The 24,903-nt window shown below is 43.2% G+C and overlaps 1 protein-coding gene across 1 annotated transcript in view; it reads left to right on the top strand.

Annotated features, from left to right (window-relative positions):
* Positions 1–24,903, top strand: part of TP73 (tumor protein p73) — a 225,249-nt gene that overhangs the window by 28,566 nt on the left and 171,780 nt on the right.

Genomic DNA, 24,903 nt, shown 5'->3' with positions numbered 1-24,903 from the left:
GGATCTCTAGTGACAGGGAGCTCACTACCTCGTGGGGCAGCCCATTTCATTTTTTGGATCCATCAGTCAAGCAAAGTACGTACTATGGACCAGGCGTGTGCTAGGTGCTGGGGGACACAAAGCCAGAAATGAAAACCCCTGCCCTTCAGGAAATTATCATAGATGGGGGAAGTGAGAGGGAGAAACAACATAAATACAGATAAATGCAAAATATGTGCAAAGTAAGTTCATGGGGTGGGGAAGGGGGAGGGGGAGGGAGGAATCGCTAGCAATGGGGAGCATCAGGACGGCTCTCTAACTTTTTGTGTTCAATCGTTTTCAGTCATGTCTGCCTCTTTGTGACCCCCTTTTTTGGGGGGCATTTCTTGACAAAGATACTGGGGTGGTTTGCCATTTCCTTCTCTAGCTCATTTTAGGAAACTGAGGCAAACAGGGTGAAGTGACTTGCCCACTTTCCAGGGATGCTGCCGAGGGCATTTAGGGATAACTTGGACTCAGTGGTCCTCGAGGTCCTTTCCTGCTCTGATATTCTGTGGGCACTCTTAACCAGACCTGACCTGACATAGGGGGAGAAGAAGGTGTAGACCTGGGGTTCATTGGTCTGTGGAATTCCTTGATGGAGAAATACTTCCCTTCCAATGCAGCTGGGCACCTTCTCTACAACTCAGAATTTTAGCTCGGAGATAGTACTTAAAGCCAGGTTCTATCAGAGACACATTGGCTGGATTATTCATGTTGGTGTCCTGACATAGAGGATGAACGTATCCCCTGGAAGAGTGTGTGTGTGTGTGTGTGTGTGTGTGTGTGTGTGTGTGTGTGTGAGAGAGAGAGAGAGAGAGAGAGAGACAGAGACAGAGAGAGAGAGAGAGAGAGAGAGAGAGAGAGAGAGAGACAGAGAGACAGAGAGAGAGACAGAGAGAGAGAGAGATGTAATTCCAAAAATTTGGGTCTCAACTCCCCTTTGCACGATTAAAATTTTTTGAGAACCCCCCTCAAGAACTTTTGTTTTTGTGGGTTGCATCTATCAATAGTTACCATGTTAGAAACTTTTGTTTTACATATGTCCTTAGAGTCCACTAGTTGGGCAAACTAGTGGAGGTATTGGGGGCGGGGATGGGCAAGGAGGAAGGAGAAATTACCCAACTATGTACCTATGAAGGAAGATGCTATCTGCATCTGGAGGAGAAACTGAAAGATAGAAGTGTGCATGGTATGGTTTTACATACATACTATATACATACATATATATGTATAAATATGTATTTACACATACATGTTTGTGTCTAATGGTATCTGGGGGGAGGGAAGCTAGCTTTATTACGTATGTAGAAGGAAAAGTAGGTTGTATGTAATAGATCTGCAGTTTCATGTGCAATCCTCTTTTTTTCTATCCTATTTTGTTGTGGAAATTCTTGTTTTATTAAGTTCAGAATGAAAGGGGGCAGCTAGGTGGCACAGTGGATAAAGCACTGGCCCTCAATTCAGGAAGACCTGAGTTCAAATCCGGCCTCAGACACATAACACTTACTAGCTGTGTGACCTTGGGTAAGTCACTTAACCCCATTGCCTAGCCCCCCCCCAAAAAAAGAGTGAGTGAACATTGTTCTGTATTAATGGACTCCTGATTCTTTGGACCCTCACTCATAACAACCCCTTTAATGATGACCCTTTCAGGACATTGTGTTCTTCTTAATATGGCGGCTGTTTTTTAAGATCCCATGTTGTGCTGTTGGACATTGAGCTTGTGGTCCTCTGGAGCCCCCAGATCTTTTTACACAGATCCTGTTATCCTGAACTTTTATATATCAAAGTGTTCTAGACAAAGAAGAGACAATCAGAAAGAAGAGAGACAGGGGGGCAGATAGAAAAGTGACTGGGAACAGAGAGAAGAACTTGAGATAGGAAAAAGTAAAGAGGAAAGAAACGACAAAAGAGGAAAGACATACAGAGAGATTGAGAGGAAGAGAGGGAGAGAAAATCCTGACAAATAATGGTATTTGGCTCCCTGGTATCCCTTTTTCTGAGGGTTCATTGAGTCTCTTCTCTGGGCTTCAATCTACTTATCTGTAAAATAGCTAGCTAGATGGATGGATGGATAGATCAATAGATAGACAGACAGGAGAGAGTGGATAGACAGATAAATAGATGAGATAAATCGGATGGATAGATAGGATAGATGGATGGATGGATAGATAGATATGATAGATACAAAAGTAGAGATAGGCAGGATAGATAGATAGATACATAATAGAATAGATAGGTTGAATAGATAAATGCAATAAAATAGGTATTATAAATATATAGATAGGATAGATAGATGGATAGGTTAGATAGAATAGATGGGTGAAAAGATAGGTAGACAGATGAATAGATAGGTAGATAGATGGATGGATGGATAGATAGATAGGTGGATGGATGAATGGATGGATGGATGAGCATTTATTAAGCCCTACTTTTGTGCCAGACACCATGCTAAGCATTGGAGATACAAACAGAAGAAAGCAAGACAGTGAAGGGGGAAGAGAAGGGGAAGACTAGCTGGAAAGGGGGAGAGGTCCACATGGCAGCATGGTGTTAAAGGCAGCTGGGAAATGGTACAGTGTCTCAGTTCCAGGAAAAGCAAGCCAAAAGTTCATCTGTTACAGCCTGCAGGTCATACGAAATATTTGGTCAGCTTGGCCCCAGTGGTCAGAACTGTAGAAAGAACAATGGGTAAAAATTGAAGCAAGGCAGATTTTGACTCCATGTGATGAAAAATCTCCTAACAACTAAAGCTGTCATGAGGTGGAATGGGCTTCCCTCGAGATGCTGTCCATCCCTTCACTGGAAGTCAAAGGCTTGATGATCTCTTCTCAGGGATATTGTAGACAAGGAGCTATGTTTAGGGCTAGAGGGTCACTGAGGCCCCTTGCGGCTTTCTCCTCTCTATTCTGTACTTCTGTGACAGGGATTTCTGGGACGTTTTCCCTCATGCTGTGGTAGATAGGTTTAGAAGTCAAGTCATATATGGCTTTCGTAGGCTACTAGCCGGCATGGAGGATAGAGCCCTTTGCCTGGAGTCAGGAAGACATAAGTTCAAACATTTCCTAGCTGTGTGACCCTGAACATCTATCCCCCTCTGCCCTGAGGATTATTGAGGACCAAAAGAGAAAGTATTTATAAAGTGTTTTACCAACCTTAAAGCACTTTATAAATGCTGGTTATTGTTATTGTAGTTTTTGTTGATGGTGGTGGTGTAGAACAGTAGTCTCCAAAGGGGTGGCATGTGTAAACCCCAGGAATTGGCTAAGGTAATCCTTTGAGGTGCAGGAAGAAAATATTTAAATTTATATTTCTATTAAAAATTTTTAAAAAGATATACATTTTATGTGTATTTAATAAACAAATTGACTGATGCTCTTATGTAATCCATACATCATGGTATTCAAGGTATCCTGAGGAAAGAATGGGAGCCCTATACTGTGGAGGGGTTGATGGTCATATCTTCTTTCATTTGTTTGCCTTCAGCATATTGTATGGTGTTAGAATCACATCCAAAGGACCTTTTTAGGTTGCATATCTGGGAGGCTTATGCTTAAAATGCAGAGTACAGAATTTTCTTACAGTGTATCTTCTTTGTGTGTCTGGTTAGGTGAATTTATGGATTATATTCAAGGCAGCAAACACTTATAAAGCACCTACTCTGTGCCAAGCACTGTGCTAAGCTCTGGGGATGCAAAGAAAGGAAAACTAGCTCTTGCCCTCAAGGAGCTTGCAATCTAATATCTATGTGTAAACAAGATATAGAAAGGATAAATTGGGGGTAATTGACAGAAGAGTGAAGGACCAGTAAGAGGGATTGGGAAAGGCTTCCTGTAGAAGGTTGGATTTTAGCTGAGACTTGAAAGAAGCCACGTCTAGCTGTGTGACTCTGGGAAAGTCACTTAACCCCAACTGCCTCACAAAAAAAGAAAGAAAGAAAGAAAGGAAGGAAGGAAGGAAGGAAGGAAGGAAGGAAGGAAGGAAGGAAGGAAGAGAAAGAAAGAAGGAAAGAAAGAAAGAAAGAAAGAAAGAAAGAAAGAAAGAAAGAAAGAAAGAAAGAAAGAAAGAAAGAAGCCAGGAGATACAGAGGAAGGGAAGCGTTCTAGGCATGGGGGACAGCCAGTGAAAACACAGGGTTTGGAGATGGGGTGTCTTGCTTGAGGAACAGTAAGGATTATCTAATCTTAAAGTAACCCTTGAAAAAGAGGTGACATGCTTTGAAAAGATTTCATTATGGAATTGGTGGATTGAAGATAATTCTGATAATGTAACCACAAGCAGGCAATATGATAGTGGCAGAATTGCTACTCTTCTCTCTTTTACTATGAAGCCTTCCTCAACTACTTTCCAAGGTAATAACAGTCATCACAGAATCAAAGGAGCCACGTTTTGGAAGAGACCTCAGGGACTGTTCTAATCCAATACATACTCCAAAGGAATCCCCAGTACAATTTACCTAAAAAGTAGGGAGATAAATCATGAAACCAAAACTCTGGAAGAAAGAATTGGAAGGAGAATAAGCAGCATAGATGAGAGAATGGTAAACCCTACCCAAGAAATGATTGCTTCTAAAAATTCAAATAGATTAATGCCTCCATGACACGTTAAGAGGGATGAAAACAAAACCCAAAACACTGAAAAATGATGTAAGGTATCTGTGTAACCCTTGACTTACAAGGTTAATTGTGTGGAATTATTAATCTGATAGCAAAAACTGACCAACCAGGAAAACAGGTCAAGGAGAGAGAATTTAATAATCATTGTACTCTCTGAAAACCATGATTAAAAATGAAATGAATAAAAAAAGGCATTATAAATGAAAAACTCATATTTATTAGTACTAAAAGGCAGAAGTAAAGATAGAAAGTAGCCACCAATCACCTGCTGAAAGGAGCAATCTCCAAAGGAAAAGTCTCAGGTTTGTTTTTTTTTTTTCATTATTTCTTTTGGCTTTTAGTTTTTTTGGGGGCGGAGGGGATATGGAGGGAGAGGGAGAGACTGGCAAGAGTGATGCAGAAAAGGAAATAGAAGGATGGTTTGCACAGAAAAGAGCAGAAAGGTCAGAAGGAAGAACAAATTCACAAGATAGTTTAGAAACTAATGTAGAATTCATTACGTCCTTTTGCAGAGCAAACAGATCTGTGGTTTCATACAGAATCTGCTTTTATGTTCTGCTGGTTATCTGGAAATGCTCTTTTTCATTATCAATTAATTAATTAATTTTTAGTTTTCAATGTTCACTTCCATAGGATTTTGAGTTCCAAATTTTCTCCCCCTCTCTCCCCTCCCCCCACCCCAAGACGGTGTGCAATTTGATATAGGCTCTACATATACATTCATATTAAACCTATTTTCACATTAATCATGTTGTAAAGAAGAATTAGATCCAATAGGAGAAACCACAAGAAAGAAGAAACAAAAACCAAAAAAAAGAGAGAAAGCCAATAACATACTTTGATCTGCATTCAGACTCCATAGTTCTTTTTCTGGATGTGGAGAGTTGCTCTCTTTTTTTGATGTTTAAGTTCAGAATTCTAAAAATTATCCTCAAAACAAGAAAATTAAGTTTTTGTTGGCAAAATAAGTTATTCAAATATCACATGTAAAAATGTTCATATCTGCATATTTAAAAATGTGGACTGACAGTTTGTCTGTTAAAAAATTTCCCAAATTAAGAATTTCAGTGAATTTTGAACCCATTGGTTAAAATATAAAAATGCAACAGCATTTGATTAGAGTACGGTCCCCTATAGCTCTACATCAGTCTTCCTAGGAGCCTGTGAACCTGAGGCGGTTTCTGAGGTCCCTTCTGACCTTTGTTGAGCATCAAGCTCCAGCCCTGACTTCTCCAGCAAAAGGGCCCTGCTGAGGGGAGGGTACTACCAGAAGGAGCCGGGTCACATTTCATAGATCATCTTCGTTCTGAAAACGGAGAGTGAAATTGTTGCGAGCTGGTGTTTTGCCACCTGCCTGCCTAGAGTGGGTGTTCAGCCGTCCGTTGGTGACCTGGTTGGTTTGAACCCTCAGCCCTGAGACTGTGGAGATGAGGCGATCCCCTTCTTGCCTGGGAATTTCTCGCTGTGCCATTACCCTGGACAGGGCAGAAGGCCCTTTAAGGATGGGGCTGGGCTGGGCTCTGGGGAATTCCTTGGGGACTCTCCTGGTAGCATTCCTTTTCTTCTTTCCCCACCCCTGACCGCTCCCCAACTCTTCCCATGAGTTGAGATCCAGTTTAGGGAGCAGTATATGGGCAGTTCATCTGGGCAGCCTCCACTGGTTTTAATTTTCATATCGTGCTCAATCCAGAGGAGGGAGAGGGTGGCTAATTTTATTTTTTACACTTCTGCCTTTGGTTTCCCCAAAACGGGCCAGGGGACAGTTGGTGGTGGCAGTGGTGGTGGTGGTGGTGAGGGGAATTTGAATAACTGTTTCCCCACAGTAGTTTGGTTCTGGTAGCCCGGCCCTCGCTCTTCATCTGTCATTTTCAGGACTGACTTTCCATCAGGAAGTCTATAGTTATAGTATCTTTTTCACCCTAAACCACAGGAAGATTGCTTAGGAAAGTCAAAGGGTAGAGAGAAGATAAAGTCTCTATCCCCATCCCTGCACCTCATCCAGCCTCAGGAAGCAGGAAAGCTCCCAAGTTTAGCCACGTATTCCCAAAATGCAAGTAGCAGAAGTGAAGATGGCTGCTTTCTGAGGCTCTGGAAGAGACCCCACTCGTCACCAGCCTGCTCACTGCCCCCACACAAAGCTGAATCTCTTTATTTTCAACGGGAGATAGAGCTGGAGAAATGTTTGTGGGGCAGGTTTAAGGGCAAGTTGTGGGGGTGGGGGTGGGGGTGGGTGGAGGGAAGGCTGAGACTGGAATGGGACCAAGGCCCGCCAAAGTAGGGAGGGGCCCGCCAAAGTAGGGAGGGGCCCGCCATTTTAAGGAGTGGCTCTGACCTCTCAGCTCTCCCAAGTCTGCTGTCCATCTGACATCATGAACTCAGGGAGGGTGGTCTTCAGGGCATCCCACAGGTAGGAATTTAAATTTTAAAGGGTTAGATTTATAATTGTCCATCAGCTCTGACCTCAAAGCCAAGAAGTAGGGGCTCTTAAAAATATATTCTAAAAGGATACTCCAGGTCTGGCCCACGGGCTGCCCCTACATTGTTCGTCATAAAATAGTAGACTAATTCTGCTAGTTTCTTTGCTGTTCAAGATCTAGTACTAAACTTAAAAAATTATGCCAGAATAATTATTTAGCCAGAAAAAAAAGTATTTTGAGATTTATGAATTAATTTGTAAGGGAAGAATGTAACAGGTGGGCATGGGAGGGGTGCTAGGTCATTTGCTGCCCCCCCAAAAAAGTGCTCTGAAAAAATTGAAAACTGCTTTGGTTAGAGGTGAGGAAAGAGGCCTGAAGAACAGGAAAGGGTAAAGGGGATCAGAAAATTTGGGCACATTCATGCCTAAAAGACGAGGCTGACAGCCATCGGTTTCCATGGATTTAGAACTCAAAAAAGACGTTGGGAGCCATCTTTCTTATTTTATTTTATTTTTTCATTTTATTATGTGACATAATAGCTCACTGATTCCCAAACCCAGTTCTTTCATGCAGCCCACTAGAAGTCTGGTGGGCTTTTGTCTTATATCTGACACTTAGCTAGGTAGGTGCCCTGAGTAAGTCATAAAATGATAGCATTGCGAGCCAGATGGGACCTTCAGGGTCATCTAATCCAGTCTCTTCATTTTACATGTGAGGAAACTGAGGCCAAGCAAGGCTGAATTGATTTGGTCAAGGCCACCCAGGTAGCCAGCAACAGAGCCACAGTATTCAAACCTAAGTCTTATGACTCTACATCTAGTGAAAAGCCATCTTTTTTCCTAATCTTCCCATTTTGCAGAAACTGAGGCTCAGAGAGATGAAATTACCTAATCTATTTCATATATCTAGTAAGTAGTAGGTCCTTTAGAAAGTTTGCCTGAGCAGGCATATGGTGGAGGTGGGGAACATCGTCATCTGATTCGTACAAGCAGACAGGTACTGAGAACCATCTGGATCAAGAATTTGGAGCTGGAATAAGATTTAGAATCTTAGGGATCATCTAGTCTAACTGGCCTATTTGATTTTTAAAATTTTATTGATGACTTTTGCTGTTTATACCATAATCATTTCTAAATATGGCTGTCCCACTCCAAGGAAGATGCTAGTGTATTTTTTTAATAATTAAAAAACAAACAGTTCAGCAAAACCAACTGAGTCTGTATTTACAACATTCTCTGTACCCGTAGACACTCCCTCATATCCTTACCAAGAGGAGGAAAGTTTGTTTCAGGATCCATTCTCTGGGGCCAAGATTAGTCATTGCATTCATTGTAGATTAACTGCCTTGTAGTGTGGTTTTTCTCCCCTTCCTGTTTACATCGCTGTAATTTTCATATTCAGCATTCTCCTGGTTCTGCTGACTTCATTCTTCATCAATTCACGCGAATATTCCTATTTTTCTCCAAATTCCTCTTACTTGTTGATTCTTACTGTGTAATAAACACATTCCATTCCATTAACATAATCAAATGCAGTACGTCCTATGAGCATTCTCATCGACCCTATTTTGCAAAGGAAGAAACTGAAGTCAAGGAGGGCTCCATTTTCCTGCAGTTTCTTTGTGAATTGTGGATTTTTGTTGGGGTTTCTCTCACCTTCTTCCCATTTAAATACTACCGTGCAGCAAATTCTGAATGATAGTATTTTTTTAAAAAATAGGGATAAGGACTGGATCTGTGATTTCACTAATTTAACGACCTACCAGGTGAGCAAACTCCCTCTACCAAAACAGGCTGGTAGGTTCCTTGGTCCTATAGATACTCATGGATATTCACCTAGAGCACTGAAAGGTTAAGAAACATACCCAGATAGGATCACGCAGCCCCCACGCATCAGAGGCAAGATCGAACTCAGGTCTTCCTGGCTCTTAGACTGGCTCTCTTGCCCTAGTACATGGTGCCCCACTTTCATTTAGAACAGTGCTACTATATCTATATATCTATGTGTATTTATCTCTCTATATGATCTATATCTATCTCTAGATCTAATTATATGTAAGTATATATGTATATATACATGTATAATTGTACATAAAATATGTAATTTTATAAATAATTTAAACATGATATGTAATATATTATTATAATGTAATATATCTGGAATATAATACATATAAATTTATGTATATAATGACATATGTAATATTACATAAATATGGGTGTAAGTATACATATAATTTATATATAATACACATATGTAATTTTGTATCTAAGTATATGTGTATAATTAGGTATGTAATTATATATAAATGATTAAAGTTGTGAATATATATATATTTACATAGAAAAAGGACAAATGGAAAATTACTTTCCTTCCAAAGCTTTCCACAGATGTCAAGCTTTCTCTTTAAAAGGTAGTTCATTGGAAAATAATTTGAAATTCTGTGAGAAAGGCAACTAAACTGTCCATACCCTTTGACACAGCAATCTTACATCTTGGCATATATCCCCTAAGGAGGTCAAAGTCAGATGAAATGCCTACTATGTGTTAGGCACAGTGCTAGGCACTGAGGGGGAATATAAAAAGCAGAAGCAATCTCTGACTTTAAGGAACTTACATTCTCACTGGAAGCAAAATGGATCCCCATTTGTGGGAAAATGGCCGAATGCACTATGGTGTCTGTGTGTGTGTGTGTGTGTGTGTGTGTGTGTGTGTGTGTGTACACACACACATACATATACATATCTATGCATTATTACAGTTGGATGTAAGGAATTTAGAAAAGAATTGACTTGTATGAGTTAATGCTGAGAGAAGTAAGTAGGATCAGGAGAGCAATAAATACTACGGAGGAAATGTTAGTGGAATGGATGCGAAAAAGAATATGAACTCAGTAATTGTAAAACTCACTCTTGGTCTCTGAGAAGGGGTAATGGACAAAGAGGTCGCCCCGCCCCTTCTCTCAGAGGAGAGGTTGTGGTCTGTTGGTACAGAATGTAGGGGTGCTCTGAGACAATCACTGAATTGGCTGGTTTTGCTTAACAGTTTATCTTATTTACAAAGAGGGGTATGGAAATGTGATGTCAAAATTGAAAAGCATCAATAAAACTTACCAAAACATTAAAAGTGATGGAAAACAAAACTGGAGCAGAATGAGGTAGAAGGAACTTTATGTATTTGCAACACTGCAAAGTCACCTGGGTGACAAATCAGTGTAACCATTCACATTGGAAAAAGAATGGGTCCACTCATCCATCAATCAGCAAGAATTAAGTACCTACTATGTGCCAGGCACTGTGCTAAGTGTTGCAGATACAAAAACAACAACCAGAATATGTCTGCTTTTAAGGAGTTTATAACCTATTGGGGCAGTCAGTGTACACACATATAATGATATTTAGAAAAATACCCTTTGCCCTGACTATGACACATATCTGGATGGTCAGACTTTTGAAGAGATGGGTATTTGCTGTCAAGAGCAGCTGAGGATGTTGAAAACACAACCCCCAAACAACCTTGACAGAACTTCCCCATCAGGTTCTGACCTGGGTTCATTGTCTGTTTGTGATATCTGTTTGAGGTGTGATCTGTTTGACTTGTGATCTGGTGATGCTGAGTGATAAGGTTCTCATCCCTGAAATATATATGCCACTTCTGAGACTCCAGTTTCTTTCACTGGTGACCAGGGAGTGTGATATGACTGAGAGCGACTTCTGTATACCAGTGCTAAGAGCCGGAGAGGACCCAGGCAGTAGTTACAGTGATTCGAAGATTACTTATTCCCTGCCTTCAGGGAATTCACAGTTTGTAAAGTGCCCTGAGAGAATGAGGGATGGGGGGTGGGATACAAGTATAGGTTGCTCACAGATTTATATAGAATGTTGGTATGGTGTATGACAAAAGTGGGTAACCTGCAGCCTCGAGGCTACATGTGGCCCCCTAGATCCTCAAGTATGGCCCTTTGACTGCATCCAAACTTCACAGAATAAATCCCCATGTGCTGTATGAGATCAAAGAACTAAAAGGGACCTTATAGGGTTCGATGGCAGCTAGATGGCGCCATAGTGCGCGGAGAGCCAGGCTTGGAGTCAGGAAGACCTGAGTTCAAATGTGTCCTCAGACACTAGCTTGTATAGAGAAGGAATGGTAAACCACTCCAGCGTTTTTGCCAAGAAAACCTCAAATGGGGTCATGAAGAGTCAGACATGACTGAATAACAACAGTTTAGTGGTCTTGGTTTACATATGAGGAGACTGAGGGCCACAGGGGTGGTGGGAGTTGTCCTGGTCTTCGAAGGTTGCAAATGAGCATAGCTGGGCTCTGATTCTAGATTTCAGATTTTTCTACAACCTTTTCTCCTATACCATGCTATTTATCATTGCAGGATCAGCATGTCAAAACTGGATGGTCACCTAGTCGAACCTCTTCATTTTACAGAGGGGGAAACTGAGGCCCAGGGTCATACAGGTCGTGGAGAAGATTTGAACCCAGGTCCTCTGATTCCAGAATCAGCCCACTTTTCACCATACCAGGCTGCCTCTGCTTGGCAGCAAGTCTTTGTCATTCCTCTGATACAAACCAATGTTATTAGACTGGAATTGGTAGAAATGTCAGTTTCACTTGGAGAATATTTTTTAATTGTTTACGTTTAACAGTTTTAGAAATACCATGGTGTTTCAGAGCTAGGACTTTTGAAGTTACCCAGTGTAATCTCTTTATTTTTCTTTTTCTGGGGGGAGAATGGTATGAATTATTTTTGTTTTATTTAAAATAGATTTTCATTGATATATTTTCTTTTGATATCACCTAATTTTTCTCCTATTTTTTTCTCCCCTTCTCAGAATCCCTTGTTAACAAAGAATTTTTAAAAATCAGGAAAACTAATTCACGCATCAAAAAAGTCTGATATAGTAGATGTTATCTATATAAGTGATACCTTTTATTATCATTCTTCTTCTTCTTCTTCTTCTTATTATTATTATTATCATTATTATTATTCTTTGCTTTTTGGTAAGGCAATAGGGGCTAAATGACTTGCCCAGGGTCACACAGCTAGTAAGTGTCAAGTGTCTGAGGTCACATTTGAACTCAGGTCCTCTGGACTCCAAGGCTGGAGCTCTATCCACTGTGCCACCTAGCTGCCCCATCATCATTATTATTATTATTATTCTAAAGCTGCAAAGGATTTTGGGGGCTACTGAGTCCAGCCCTCTCATTTTACAGAAGAGGGAACAAGGTCACACAGGTTTTGATAGAAAGCAGGATTTGAACCCAGGTGCTCTGACTCCCATTCCAGCCCCATTTTCCATATTGAATCACAAAACTCAAACACGTGCGTCAGTTCCTTGAAGAATAAGTTCCTCATCCCTGGAAGTGTCCACGTTGCCAGTCATGTTGGAGAGGGTGGTCCCCGAGGCAAAGGCCAGGACTCTTTATTCTGTACTGGGCTCAGAATTGGCGTCCTCAGGTGCAAGGGAGAAGTTCCTGCTGGTGGCAGCAAAGGATTGCAGATGTTATATTCGGGGCCTTTTAGGAGTGAGGGCCTGGTTCTGATTCGCTGTGCCTCTTCTCCAGAGTAAAGCTCTGCTGGAGAGCATCCGTCAGCCTTTGGCATCCAGGGAGGGGAAAGGCTGCCCTTTGATTCCACCAGCCCAGCTTCATGAGTCTTCTTAGGCTTGGGAAGCATGTGTGTTTTTGAGCACTTGCAGGGAAAGAAGAGAAATTTGAATAAGTTTATGGGAAAGGGTTTTTGTTCTGTAACAACTGAAAATCATGGGATCTTAGAAACAGAGCTGGGGGGAACCAGAGAGGAAAGAATGATGAGCCGAGTGGAACCTTAGAACACACACTGTAAGAGCTGGGGGAGACTTTAGAACAGAGAGTATCAGTCAGGAGGGCCTCGGAAAGTACAATATGAGACCTAGGAGAGAACTGAGAACAGAGAATAGAGGGCGGTGGAGTTGGAAAGGACCTGAGATTATGGAATATAGAATGCTGGAGCTTGGCTGAACTTTTTAGGGCCATCTGGTCCAACCCCTCCCGTTTTGCTGATTAGGCAAAAGTTAGGCACAGAAAAGGGGAATGATTCGTCCAAGGTCACAGAGCCAGTTATTGGTGGAGTAAGGGATTCTGTGTCTGGCTGTCTCTCTCTCCTCTGTCCTCCCTCCTTTTCTGTCTCTTTCTGTCTCTTCATTCTCTCTGTTTCTCTCTTCCTCCATCTCTGTCTCTATCTCCCTCTCCTCCTCTTTTTCTCCCTTCTCTGTCTCTTTCCCTTTCTTTTTCTGTCTCTGTCACCCTCTTTCTCTGCTTCCCTCCCCCTCTGTCTCTCTCCATCCATCTATCTGCCTTTCTCTGTCTCTCTACATCTATTTTTATCTTTCCTCCTTCCCTCCTTTTCTCTTTCTATATCTTCATTCTGTTTCTCTCTTCCTGTGTCTCTATTTCCTTCTCCTCTCTCCTTCTCCCTTCTCTCTCTGTCTTTCTCTCTCCTTCTTTCTCCCCCTCCCTCATATCCATCTATATCTCTCTGTCTCTATCTTTCTGTCTCTGACTCCCTCATTCTTTCTCCCCATCCTTCGATCCCTCCCTCCTCCCCATTTAATCCATCTATCTCTCTGTCTCTGTCTTTCTCTTTTTTTCACTGTCTCTCTGTTTCTCTTACACTCTCCCCATATAACCAAGTCATCATCTCTTTCTTTCATGTATTTCCTTGATGACATCTTTTACCCCTGTTCTTCTCCTCATTCCTTATTGGTTACATGTTGCTACCTACAAGCAAGGATATGCTTGGAGTCAGCTTGTTAAGTTTTCATTGGGACCATTTACACCTTGGAAATCAGAAAATGCTATAAATCAGGGCTTGATTTAGTATTCAACTGATTGTCCAGACTTAAGAAAGTGATGGAGAAAATCTTAATAGTTCGGATTAAACTTGCAAGTGTGTCACACATGCAATCCCATGCCTGGTTGTTAAACATTTACCAGCACACTCCTTCCTCTGGCCATTGTTTGCTTTTTCCATTGCCCTCTACACTGCTCATCTTCCATTCTTTGGAGAAAATATCATTTCAGGTATTCCTACCTTACAGCAACACTGATACAAATTTATTTCAAAAAGGTAAGCCTTTGCTGTTCTGAGAAGCCTAGGTTCTTTTCAGTTTCCCAAGGCAACCAAGCTCACTTTCCTTTCTCTGATCTAAGGCCCTACTCAGCTCCTTTGAGATCAGAGTTAAAAATAAAAATAGCGTTCACCACTGTGATGGAAGTGATCCAGGGCAAGGTCCCAGTTGAGGAGGGATTTCCTACGGATGGTGTGGCCCTCCATATACTATGGTTTGCTAATGACATTTTGTCGATTACATCAAGTCTCAGGACACTGCAGAGACTCTGGGAAAAGAACCTTAATTACCCAAAGGAGTTTGGTCTCTCCATCCACGCAAGAAAGACCAAATGGATGAAGGATGCCTATGGCCTGGATTCCACCATGTATTTGGATAGACCCTCTATACTTGGGAGAGACAGGAGGGATGGATGATGGTCAGCCTAGCACATTATTGCTTGGTGGTCAATGGGTTGATTGGAGTATAGGTACTAGGAGAGTCTTGAACCACCTACCTTAGGAGGAGATGAGGTTAGGAAAAGCTTGTGACATGGGAAAAGTGACTTATCTCTTGAGAGAATCTGCAGGCGCTGAGGAAGCAGGGTCCATACCTGCCTGACCAGAGGTGTATGGACTCAGGCCTGTAGCTCCCATATATCCATCATATGATCATAACTGTAGAGCTGGAAGGGACCTCAGAGGTCTTCTGGTCCAATCTCCTCATTTTACAGATGAGGAAACTGAGGCCCAATACGGTAAAGTGATTTAGGATTTTAGGTCTAAAGCTGGAGGGGACCTCAGAGGCCATCTGCTCTGACGTCCTCACTTTACAAAAGTTTAAGTGACTTGAGCAAGGTAGACAGATACAGCCAAGATTCAGGCTGCCATTCAGTTCCCATAATGCCAGATTCATCCTGATGTCTAGTTGAACTGAGAAAGCAAGGCAAATTGTGCATTCTTATTGTAATTTTTTCTTTTCTCCTCCCCAGCCAAGCTTTTCTAGGTTGGGCCTGCTGTTTTGTATGTCCCAAGTTTGAGTGTGTGTGTGTGTGTGTGTGTGTGTGTGTGTGTGTGTGCGTGCACATGAGTGTGTCATGCACTTGCTCAGAGCTGTTCAGGTTAGCTTAAAGAGAAGTCCTCAGATGCTGCTAGAAGTGAACACGGAGTCACTTAAAACTCTCCAAAGGAAACAAAGCGAATGTGGTAGGCTGAAATGAGGCATTGTTCGATTTTGTGTAAAAGACGGCTATCACAGTTGGTGCTGGGGTTTCTGCCCCGCTGCCTTCTTCCTAGAACTTGGCAGGCTGCCCAATGATCTGGAAGCTGAGGAGCGGGGGTGCGTGGGGACGTTGCCTCGCTGAGGGGGCTGTGTGAAGCTTGGGCATGTACGCATGCTGAGACAGTTAAGTCTTGTATTGTGCAAACACTACGGGCAGCTAGTAGTCCTCTAATTAATTGTTGTTCACCAAAAAAGAGAAAGAAGGGATGAATGTGCAATTGTGTGAAGTCGGGCGTCAGAAGTATTCAGCCCCAGAGTACCCGCCGGAGGTGACATTGCCCAATTCTCCTCTCTCCAGCTCATTCGCGCCTCCCTTGGCTTAGAGGTCTTCCAGCAGAGGCTGCACCTTGGCTGAATGGTGGGGATGCTCCAGAGCAGGGTTTCGATCAGGTCTGGGTTGAGCTATAAGGTCTCGGAGGTACCTGCAACTCTCAGACTCTAAAAGGTAGCCTGGATTGGAGCTCATTCTGGGCTTAACATTTCCCATGGGCATTTCTGTCTTGAGTCACCTGAGCCCCCAAACCTGGAATGCGCGGCCTCATTCCCTTAGCCTTTTGGAACCCCTAGCTCCCTTCCTGCTGAGACTATTTCCCATTTATCCTTTATGTAGCTTATCTGTTTCTCGTTGTTTCCGTGCAGTTCCTCCCCCCCCCCCATTAGAGCTTTTTAAGGAATAGCAACTGGTTTTGCCTTTTCTTTTTTAATGTAAATAGTATTTTTATTTTTTCTAATTTCACGTAAGGACAGTTTTCAACATTCATTTTTTGTAAGAGGGTTTTGCCTTTCTTTGTATCCTTAGCACATGCCTGGCATACAGTGGGCATTTAATAAATGCTCATTGACTTCAAGACTTTGCCCAGATGCTACCCACTACAACCAGTCTTTCACAGGCCTCCCCGTCATTAGCTGCCATGCTCTGCACTATTTCACATTTATCTGTAGACGTATTATTCCCTCCCCTCCTTAGAATGTAAGCTTCCTGAAGGCAGCGACTTTCATTTCTGTCTTTGTATTCTCAATGCCTAACGCATAGTAGGTACTTGAATGCTCCTCAAGAACGGGGGTTCTCTAGTACTTAGTACAATGCCTTGCACACAGTAAGTGCTTCATTAATGAGTGTTTACTGACTGACTACTTGTTGGATTGGATTGAATTGAACTAGCGTATGTTATTTTTCAATCTGTTCCCTTGCTCACTCCCTAGTCCATCTGTAAAATCAGGGACGGTTGTGGGAGCAGTGGAAAGACCACTAGTTTGGGAGTCAGAGGACATGATTTCAAAACCCACCTTTGATGCTTACTGCATGACCTTATGTAAGTCATTTATCTTCTCTAGGCCTCAGTTTCTCTGTCTGTATAAGAAGAGGGTTGGATTGGATGGCCTCTGAGGTCCCTTCTAGCTCTAATTCTATGACTGTAATAGATTATTATTGAACAGTAAGCACTATGGATAGGACCTGTTTTCCTTCCTTCCTTCCTTCCTTCCTTCCTTCCTTTCTTCTTCTTCTTCTTCTTCTTCTTCTTCTTCTTCTTCTTCTTCTTCTTCTTCTTTTCTTTCCTTCTTTCTTTCTCTTCCTTCCTTCCTTCCTTCCTTCCTTCCTTCCTTCCTTCCTTCCTTCCTTCCTTCCTTCCTTCCTCTTCCTTCTCTCTCTCTCTCTCTCTCTCCTCTCTCTCTTTCTTTCTTTCCTTCTTTCTTCCTCCTCCTCCTCCTCTTCCTACTCCTCCTCCTTCTTCTTCTTCTTCTTCTTCTTTTCTTCTTCTTCTCCTTCTTCTTCTTCTTCTTCTTTCTTTCTTTCCTCTTTCTTTCTTTCTTTCTTTCTTTCTTTCTTTCTTTCTTTCTTCTCTCTCTCTCTCTCTCTCTCTCTCTCTCTCTCTCTCTCTCTCTCTCTCTCTCTTTGTTCCTTCCTTCCTTCTTTCTTTTCTTTCTCTCTCTCTTTCTTTCTTTTTTTCTTTTGTATATCTAACTCCCAGGTGAAAAAAAAAACTCCCTCTTCTATCAGTAAACCAATCAATAACCATTTATTAAGCATGCATTACACTGTGCTAAGCTCTGGGGATGCAAAAGGAGACAAAAGATTGTCCCTGCCCTCAAGGGGCTTACCATCTAGATACAGATCAGCACTGTCTCTATCACTAGCCTTAGAGGGTGGCCTAGATCACTGAGAGCTTAAAGACTTGCCCAGGGTCATGCCATATGTGCCAGAGGAAGGACTTCTTGGCTGGGAGGCCATAGTACCTCTAGTGCTATTCGTGGTTCTGTCATTTTTCAGTTGTGTCAGACTCTTCGTGACGCCATTTGGAATTTTCTTGGCAAAGGCGTTGGAGTGATTTGGCATGTCCTTCTGCAGCTCATTTTCCAGATGAGGAAACTGAGGCAAACAGGGTAAAGTGACCTGCCCAAGGATCACACAGTAAGTGTGAATGACAAAAAATGAGAAGAAAAACAAGGAAAGATTTCTATGAACTGATGCAGAGTGGAGTGAAGTGATCTGGAGGAACAAATTTACCCACTGCCTTCGATGATGTAGATGAATGAATGCTAAGAGTGGGCCACCACTAGTTCCTCCTTTCCGGGCCTCAGTTCTCCTACCTGTGAAATGAGGTCTTGCAGTGGAGGGCTTTGATTTGTTCTGCCTGGCCCCAGACAGTAGAGCTGCGAGTAGTTGCTAAAGCTTGCTGAGAGACAGGTTTAGACTTGATGTAATGAAAAACTTCCTAACAATTAGAGCTATCTTCCAGTGGAATGTGATGTTTGGGGAGGCAGTGAGTGGAATCCCCCTCAACGGAGGCCTTCAAGTAAAGGCTGGAAGCTCGCCGGCTGGAGGGGGGGAGATGGAGCAGAGTTCTGATCCAGGTATGACTTGGATGAGACGGCCTTGGAAGTCTCTTCCCATTCCAAGATGCTATGAAACCACGTTCAGAGTAATGGTAATAACCAGTCTTGGTCCTGGAGGCATGTAGTGAAACACATCTTCCTTCCGTCCCTAGAAAGGCAGGGAACTATGGGGTGGGGGGATGTCACGTTCATTGTAGCTGTTGTTTTTGCTTAACTGTTGATCTGTGTTCCGTAGATGGTTGCAATTCTAGGTGGGGGTTGGGAATGGGGGGGGGATATCCAAAAATGACTGTGATATAAAAACAAAAAGATATCAAGAAAAATGATCATCATTATTTTAAATAAAAGGCATTGATTAGTGTCTAGGCTTTGGTAAGCTGGTCACATATTTGGACATTTAGATGGTGTAAAGTCCCAGACTCTGTGCTCTTTGTAGGGCTGTCCAGGATTTCATGCCTGGGAAATGTGTGATAGTGGAAACAGCTTTGGACTGGGAATCTAGAGTCCCGGGTTCAAATCCTGACCTGGCCACTAACTTATGGTATGACCCTGGCCAGTCCTTTCTTCTGCCTGGGCATTAGTTTCCTCTTCCATCAAATCATAGGGTCCTGACCTGTCTGGTTCTGGCATGAGGCCTTAAACTGTGCTATCCGTGAGGAGGCTTCATTCCTGTTTTTGAACCTTTGCTCATTCTGTTTCCTCCTCCCAGAGTCAATTCAGGCAAAAAGAGCACGGAATATGAAGTCCAAGGACTTGGGTTCAAATCCTGGCTTTTGTAGTCACTACTTGCGTGACTGCTGGGCAAGGTATTTCACCCCTCTGGGCTGCAGGGTAGTTATCTGGAAAATGAGCAGTTTAGACTAGGTCATTTCTAAGGTCCTGGCCCCCCTAGCCCTGACCTTCCCTGTTCTAGGGTCCTCTCAATTCTGATATTCTTTGTTCTAAGTCCCCTCCCAGCCCTAACCTTCCCTGTTCTAGGGCCCTCCCAGCTCTGACATCCTCTGTTCTAAGGGCCTTCCTAGCTCTAACATTCTGTATTCTAAGAGCTCTCCCAGCTCTGACATTCCCTGTTCTAAGGGCCCCCCATCCCCAGCCCTGACATTCTTTGTTCTAAGGGCCCTCCCAGCTCTGACATTCCTTGTTCTAAGGGCCTTTCTAGCCCTGACATTCTGGGTTCTAGGGCCACTCCCAGCTCTGACATTTTTTCTTCTAAGGCCCCTCCTAGCTCTGATATTCTGGGTTCTAAGGGCCCTCTCAGCTGTGATAGTCTATGTTCTAAACACCCTCCCAGTTCTGTGTTCTGTGTGTTAAGGTCCTTACTAACACTTTCTTGCAAGGTCTGTAGCAAGCCTTAAATCCTATGAACCCTCTTGGGGAGGTCCCTCCTCACTCCATTTCCTACCAAAATTCTACCCATGCTTTAAGTATTTCTATTTCAGTAAAAAGGCAGTTAGGTGGTACAGATGATAGAGTGCTCACCCTGGAGTCAGGAAACCTAATCTTCCTGAGTTCAAATCTGACCTCAGACACTTCCTAGCTGTGTGACCCTGGGCAAGTTGCTTAACCCTGTTTGCCTCAGTTTCCTCATCTGTGAAATGAGCTGGAGAAGGAAATGGCAAACTACTCCAGTATCTTTGTCAAGAAAACCCCAAAGCAGACATGACTGAAATGACTGAACAACAAGAATATCTCAGTAAAACTATTTCAAATTCTCCAGCCTTCTCTGGACTCTCATTGAACTCACTTAGTGCTGTAGAGCTCAGTCCAGTTACCAGAGAGAGGAAGGAACAGTGGGTAGGGCAGCGGGCTTCAGGAGTGGAGTTCACATCCTGCTTCAGATACTTACTAGCAGGGTGACTTGATACACTTTGAACTTCTATAGCTTATCTGAAAAGTGGGGATGGTGATGATGATGGTGGTGGTGATGATGATGGAGATGGTGACGATGATGGTGACGATGATGGTGACGATGATGGTGATGATGATGGTGATGATGGTGGTGGTGGTGGTGATGATGGTGATGATGATGATGGTGGTGGTGATGGTGATGATGATGATGGTGGTGGTGATGATGATGGAGATGGTGACGATGATGGTGACGATGATGGTGATGATGGTGGTGGTGGTGATGATGGTGATGATGATGATGGTGGTGGTGATGATGATGGAGATGGTGACGATGATGGTGACGATGATGGTGATGATGATGGTGATGATGATGGTGATGATGGTGGTGGTGGTGGTGATGATGGTGATGATGATGATGGTGGTGGTGATGATGATGGTGATGATGGTGATGATGATGGAGATGATGATGGTGATGATGGTGATGATGATGGAGATGGTGATGATGATGGTGGTGATGATGGTGGTGATGATGATGGTGATGATGGTGATGATGATGATGGTGGTGGTGATGATGATGGAGATGGTGATGGTGACGGTGGTGGTGATGATGGTGATGATGATGGAGATGGTGATGATGGTGATGATGGTGATGATGATGATGGTGGTGATGATGATGGTGGTGGTGATGATGGTGATGATGATGGAGATGGTGATGATGATGGTGATGGTGATGGTGATGATGGTGATGATGGTGATGATGATGATGGTGGTGATGATGATGATGATGGAGATGGTGATGATGATGATGGTGGTGATGATGATGGAGATGGTGATGATGATGGTGATGATGGTGATGATGATGATGATGATGATGGTGATGATGATGGTGATGGTGATGACGATGATGGTGACGATGATGGTGAAGGTGATAGTGATGATAATGCTAGCACATCTGCAGGGCTGGGAGGAACAATGAGATGACAATAGCTATTGCTGTGTTGACTTTTTGTGGCCATATGTAGGGTTTTCTTGGCAAAGACACCGGAGTGGTTTGTCATTTCCTTCTTCAGCTCATTTTACAGATGAGGAAACTGAAGCAAACAAGGTTAAGTGACTTGCCTAGGGTCACACAGCTACTAAGTGTCTGAGGCTAGATTTAAATTTGGGTCTTCCTGACTCCAGGCCACATGCTCTATTCATTGCACTACCTAGCTGCCCAGTAATGGCTGTAAAGGATTTCAAAAACTTTAAAGCACTCTAGGAATGTGAGCTATTATTATTATTATTATTGTTGTATATTAGGATCACAGATTTAGAGCTACAGGGGACCTCAGAAGCCATCTTGACCAACTGTTGTTTGTCCTTTGTTCTTGAAGAGGACCATGACATCAGGAAGGTCATGCCATGATACACAAGTGAATGGGATTACAGTGAGGCAGGGCTGTGCAAAGTCACCAGCTTCACTTTCTCCTCTGGAGCCCTCTGGGTCCTGTGGCAAGCCATGGATCAGGATGACTGGAGATGGCCCCAAGTCTCAATTTGACTGAGGCAAGGCGCATTCATTGATTAAGGCTTAATAAGAAATGAGCTGGAGAATGACCTCTTTACCTAGTCTTGACTAACTGCTCACTTTACACTTAAGGAAACTGAAGCCCACTGAGTTTAGATAACTTGGCCAAAGTCACATAGTTAGTCAGTGGCAGAGCTGGGATTTGAATCCAGGTTCTCTGGGTTTCAGGACCTGCATACCATTCATTTTATCATGTTCCCTCTAGTGGCCTGGGTCACAAGGAAGTAGGCAAACAGGTCATTGGGTGGTGAGTAAGCCAGAACATAGGGGAGACCTACTGGACAGTTTGCCAGGCTTTGTAGGGGCTTGAGCTGGGGAAGTTTGGGCAGTAGGGCCAAAGGCTTAACAAACCCTGTGCCCTGCTGCTTCTCTGTTTGATTTGTTTATGTCCGGATGATAGGATTTTGAATTGCCAGGGACCTTGGAGATGTTATCTAGTGCAGGGATTCTTCACCTTGTTTGTGTCCTGGACCCCATGGGCAGTCGGTTTAGCCAGTCCCTTCAGAGAATCATGTTCTTTTTTTTTTTTTTTTTGGAATCATGTTCTTAAATACATCAAATTACAAAAGAAACCAATTAGATTGAAATACTGTTGTCAAAATATTTTTAAACAAGTTCATGGACTCCAGATTTAGAACCCTTGACCTGGTGCAACCTTCTCATTTTACAGATACTTATCAGAGATGTTAGGTGGTTTACCCATCGTGCCACAGTTTATAAATATCAGAGCCAGGATTTCATTCCAGGGATTAATGTTCTTTCCACTATACTACCTTGCCTGTCTTATCTCAACCCAACTAGAGTCTAGTGTCTTGGAAAGCAGGGACCATAACCTCTACTGTTTTGTATTTTCATCAGTACCTAGAATACTATATGGATAAGGAGAGGAATTAGACCTGTGGTTTCGCTGGCATAGAGAACTCTCAGGTGAGGAAACTCTCTCCATCAGTACAGGTGGGCACCTTCTAGACAGTTGCATAAAGTGCTTAAAAGTGACCCGCCAAGGTCCACACAACTAATATGTGTTTGGAGCAACTCTGAATCCAGGTGTTGTCCTGGCTTTGAGGTAGGCGCTGTAAATAATTGCTGCATGAATAAGTGAATAAAGGAGCTGCTACCAGAAGGGTTTCTGGACACAAAGCATTATCTCCCCACCCTCCTGCCCAATCCTATGTCTCTTTCTGTTTAATACCCAGCCTAGTTATTGTCTTGTGTGCCATCTCCAGTAGCCAGGGTTCTCCAGGGTGGGCCAGGTCCAGGGGGGAGTGCGCCCCTTCAGTGCCTGCCTTGGAGGCTCCATACAGCCCTGCATGTAGAAAGTCAGAATGTAGCAGATTGTATGTTCCTGCTGTGACCCACTCTGGGCAGGTTTGGGCTTGCCCGGCTTGGCATGGCCATGTGGCATGGTAGGTGGGGCAGGGCTGGGGCTCCGCTCATTCTGACTTTCATACACTGAGGACCTCTAGGGGCCCAGGTGGCCAGATCAGTTTGTGATTTGATTACAGGCTTGGTAATAAGCACAGGAAGTGGCCACATCTCATCTTAATGAGTAAGTTCACTGGCGTCTGTTTCCAGGACCACGTATCCCAGGAAGGAGGTGGGTGTGTCTTTGGGCAGTCTAAGACTTGACCTCTAAGTTTACCACCCTGTATGTCACTGTGGCCTCAGTTTCCTCATCTGTAAAATGATGAGAAATAACTGGATGGTTGGGGAGGGTCCCTCCAAATTCAAGTTCTAGACTTATGAGCTTATTCTAGGTATTGACTAGTTAAGAACCCATGAGAAATATACAGCTTTTGAGTTGGAGTGATGCAAAGAGGAGGGCCGAGTGCCAACGTGGAAGGTTCCTCGCCCCTTTCTGTGCCTACATTTCACAATCTGACTCTAATCTACCTCTCCTTCCCGCACATGCACCCTGCATTCTAGCCAAACAAGTCTATTTGTTATTTCTGGGACAAGACATTTCCTGCCTTTGTGCGAGCTGCCCCCCATGCTGGGAATGCTCTCCCTCCTCCACTCCTGCCTCTTGGAATACCTGACTTATTTTAAGGCTCTGCTTAAGCACCACCGCCTTCATGAGACCCTTCTTAATGGCCCCAGGAGTTATTTCTCTTTGGGCTCCTTTCTCCATTAATTTGTGTATATTATCTGTTTGTTTGTGTCCTACCCTGTTTACAACTATGTCTTCAATCATACTTGAATTGATTTTCAGGGTTTCTGGTACTCTCATTGACAAGCTCCCACTGGTGTGTTTCCCATTAATATCAATCAGTTAGACTTCAGTTAATTTTTAGGGGGGTAAAAAGGATTTACTATAAAAGTCATGGCATTTAAAAAGTTCAAGAGATATAATTTCTGGGTAATTTAATCATTTTATTAATAATGCCAGTATATTTATTAATAAAAAGATGGTCATTTGGCCATCTCTCTCTTAGACCAAAGGCAAACATGGTGGCAGGCTCATGGCTTCTATGCCCTTGGAAGAGGAGGGTTCCGGAGGGTGGCAATCAACTCTGATTGGTTAAGAGCTAATGAGAGGTGGACTTTATGAAGAGACGTGAGCTCACTCCAGTGAGGGGCTGAGAGTGACTCCGTGTCACTCTTGGCCAGAGCCACCTCCCAGCTTTGGGCAATCTAGACAAAGAACCTATATGTCCCCTACCCAAGCCTGAGATAGTTGGGTGGAGTAGCAGTACCCAGAACGAGGAGAACGTTAATCCTATCTTCTATCAGCCCTGTTCTTGAGAGATTAGATGAGGAAATAGAATGGGGAGGGGGAGGAGTGGGGACTAGGGTCTCCCTGATTTCTTTTTTTTTTCCTTTTTTTCCCCCCATTTTGTAATTGGTCTCTCTGATTTCCATAATTGGCTATTAATATTAATATGAAAGAGAAGTAATCATTTCTCTCCACATATAGCAAGAGTACTTGGTATCCAGTATTCCACCCCCCTCCTCCCCAAAAAAGTAGGGGGAACATACTCTCTTCACACGTGTAGGGTCCCAGACAGAGCGACCTTGAGGTAGAATAGTACAGTGGAGGGAAAGTGAGGCTTGGGATTGAGACAATCTAGAACTCATGGGTGGGGAACCTGGGGCCTCAAGGCCACACGTGGCCCTCTAGATCTTCAAGTGTGGCCTTTTGACTGAGTCCACACTTCACAGAACAAATCTCTTTAATAGAAGGATAAAACTTGGACTCAGTCAAAAGGCCACACCCA

Source organism: Phascolarctos cinereus, unplaced genomic scaffold (assembly GCF_003287225.1).
Source record: "Phascolarctos cinereus isolate Bilbo 61053 unplaced genomic scaffold, phaCin_HiC Scaffold_726;HRSCAF=1367, whole genome shotgun sequence".
Classification (NCBI taxonomy): Eukaryota; Metazoa; Chordata; class Mammalia; order Diprotodontia; family Phascolarctidae; genus Phascolarctos; species Phascolarctos cinereus.
This window is presented reverse-complemented; position numbering and strand designations above follow the sequence as displayed.